Here is a 3,227-nt window from a genome sequence, read left to right on the forward strand (position 1 = left end):
TACAAAGAAGAAACAACAAATCAGGGAGGTAGAAGGTGGGGAAAGGTTCGGGCGTTAATCGGTAATTATTTACTATGGCCAGGCATCAGCTCAGGACGACGAGGCGGTGAAGCAGGAAGAGTCATCTTTTATGAGGTATTGATACAAAGAGAAGCAACAAATCTGGGGAGGTAGGGGTGGGAAGGGAATGGGGCCGGTTTTAATCATTAATTATTATTTGCTATGGCGGGGCAGCCACTTGGCTCGGACAATGTTTGTTATCTTCTATCTACCTCCCTAGTTCCCCACACCACCAGCAGAAGTCAGAAAAAGTTCTGGAAGGGAGACTCAGCTGGCAGGGTAAAGTGGAATATATATATGCTCATATTATTCCAAGGGGCCTCTATGGTTGTAATGCAGCACACAAGCCCACAGGGCTGTTTACAACTCAGCTGCTTTGTCCCTCAGTCCCACCTCCACAATCTCCCCTTCTCCAGCCAGGCTCAATCTTCCCACCACGTTAAGATTCGTAGAGGACCAAAGAATAAGAGTGGGCAGCTTGTCCCTGCTCCGCGTAAGTGGAATTTGTTCCTCTCGATTTAGATTTTATACTTTTTGATCTGTATGGCTCATTAAAATTTTAAAAATAAGATTATTTACCTCCAGTTATCCATTTAGTCTAGTCTATATATTTTTGTTCTTATAGCTGCTGTGAATAATTCTTATAATTTTCTACTTCTAATTGGCATTATGTTTATATGAATTTTTTTCAATTCATGTTGTTGATCCTATAAATTTACTTAAAGCCCTGTATATTATTCCTTTTCTATGTCATATACCACAATTTACCTTTCTTCTTAAATATTGAGAATGTTTCTTTTCTCTCCATAGCTGTTACATTTTTATGTCATCATGGACAATACGAGGAAGAATTTCCAGGAGACTGCAACCTTGTTTTGTAGAAATAATAGTGTATTATCCAAACTACTCACAGGGTTACACCAGTTCATGCCTCACAGTGCCCCACACAGCACCAATGTCATCCTGCAGTGTGCTGTCACCCACATACTGCAAGGGGTTTTAGGATGTACAAAATTTTACAATTGAGATAAATGAATCAAGTTTTTCTTTTGAATTTGGAAATGTTTTGCTATTCCAAATCGTATTCAAAGACCAACTTCTTATGTCTCCTTTGGCTCATGTAGGATTGTTCTTTAAGACAGATGTTTAGAATGTGGGATTTTTGCTGTTTTCATCAGCATGTAAATACCTGTATTTTTGAGTTTTAATAGATATTACTACACTACCATAACTCAAAATCCTAATAATAAGGAGAGAGCTCTATTCCCTTAGAATCTTCTAAATCCCTGATTTTAAACAAACTATTGTATTCTGCTAATTTTGGAGTGGAGAAAGAAGTTTCATTACCTTGCTGTTTGAATTTGGATTTTCTGTTCATTGGTGAGTTTTGAGCAAATATTTATATTTATCGACTATGAGAATATTCTCTTCTATAGTGAGTCTATATCCTTGGGCTCCACTATTTATGGCATTTCCAAGAATTTATTTATTGATTAGTTAACAATTTTTCATAAGAAAGTTAGCCCATTGTCTGCCTTACATGATCAAAATTTTTCCTCTGCGTCATATACTTCTTTTAATTTTATTATTTTCTTCATGCAAAGAAACCAGTAATTTTCTTCAAATATTTTTTCATTTGTGTCTTCTGGATTTTGTCTTGCTTACAAAGTCTTATTTTTTAAAAAAGAATTATTTTAACAGGTTTACTAAAGCATAATTTACATACTACAAAATTCACTCATTGTATATGTAAAATGTAATGATTTGAGTAAATTAATGGATTTGTGCAATTATCACAACAATCCAGTTTTAGACCATTTCTGTCATGTCCAAAATTTCCCTATTTATAGTAAGGTTCCGCACCCAATGATCTGCTTTTTGTGTCTATAAATTTACCTTTTCTAGATATTTCAAGTAAATGAAATCATACAACATGTAATCTTTTGTGTCCAATTTCCTTCACTTAGTTAACATTATTGAAGTTCACAAGTTTTGTAGTATGTATCATCATTTTGTTTCTTTTCATTTCTTTTTGTCTTTTTTCATTTGTGTAAATTTAAGTACATAAGGTACAAGTGTAACTTTGTTATTCTTTTGCATCGATTGCATAGTGGTGAAGTCGGTGTTCTACAGTATCCATCACTCCAATCACACGCATTGTACCCACTAAGTAATGTCCCATCATCCAGAGAGCAAGGGTTGAAATTTGCCTTGTGAAACTACCCTGATGTTCATGGTAGCTCCCCTGCCAGATAAGTTTACTTTTGTCCCCTTTTATTGTTGAATGATATTGCCTTGCCTGGATGTAGTAGAATTTTGTTTATCCATTTACTAGTTGAAGGATATTTGGACTGTTTTCAGTTTGGGTCAACTAAGGCAAAGGCTGTTCTGAACACTTGAACACATATCTTTGTGAGGACATATGTTTTTATGTCTCTTAGGTAGATTCCAAAGAACGAGACTGGTGGTTCATAGGGCAAACATACATTAAACTTTTTAAGAAATTGCCAAATTACCAGGTATTTGTAAAATCATACACTCCCACCAGCAACACATAAGGGTTTAGAAGGTCTGTTTATTCTTCAAACATAATTATAATGATGATAGTAATTATTAGAAATAACATCTATGCATTATAAAACTTTGGCCTTACATAGCACTAAAATTGAAAGGAACAATACAGAAGATTAGCATGGCCCCTGCACAAAGATGGCATGCAAATTTGTGAAACATTCCTTATTTTTAAGGAAAAACCAAACAACCCCATCAAAAAGTGGAGCAAAGTATGAACGGACACTTCTCAAAAGAAGACATTGTAAACCAACAGACACATGAAAAATCTTCACCATCACTATGCATCAAGAGAAATGCAAATCAAACAACAATGAGATACCATCTCACACACCAGTTAAAATGGCAATCATTAAAAGTCAAAACAACAGGTGCTGGAGAGGGATGAGGAGAAATAAGGTACTTTTACACTGTTGGTGGGATTGTAAACTAGTTCAACCATTGTGGAGAGAACAGTGTGGTGATTCCTCAGGATCTAGAACTAGAAATACCATTTGACCCAGCCATGCCATTACAGGGATATACCAGAGAAGGATTATAAATCATGGTGCTATAGACACCACGCTGCATTATGTTTATTGCAGCACTATTCCTAT

At 35.5% G+C, this 3,227-nt stretch overlaps 1 non-coding gene across 1 annotated transcript; it reads left to right on the plus strand.

The window, feature by feature from the left end:
- The first annotated feature begins 2,694 nt into the window (after positions 1-2,694).
- LOC116273304 lies at positions 2,695-2,804 on the plus strand. The gene has a single exon (XR_004181694.1). It is a non-coding gene; the product is annotated as a U6 spliceosomal RNA (small nuclear RNA).
- Positions 2,805-3,227: the final 423 nt, after the last annotated feature.

This window comes from Papio anubis, unplaced genomic scaffold (genome assembly GCF_008728515.1).
Source record: "Papio anubis isolate 15944 unplaced genomic scaffold, Panubis1.0 scaffold534, whole genome shotgun sequence".
NCBI lineage: Eukaryota > Metazoa > Chordata > Mammalia > Primates > Cercopithecidae > Papio > Papio anubis.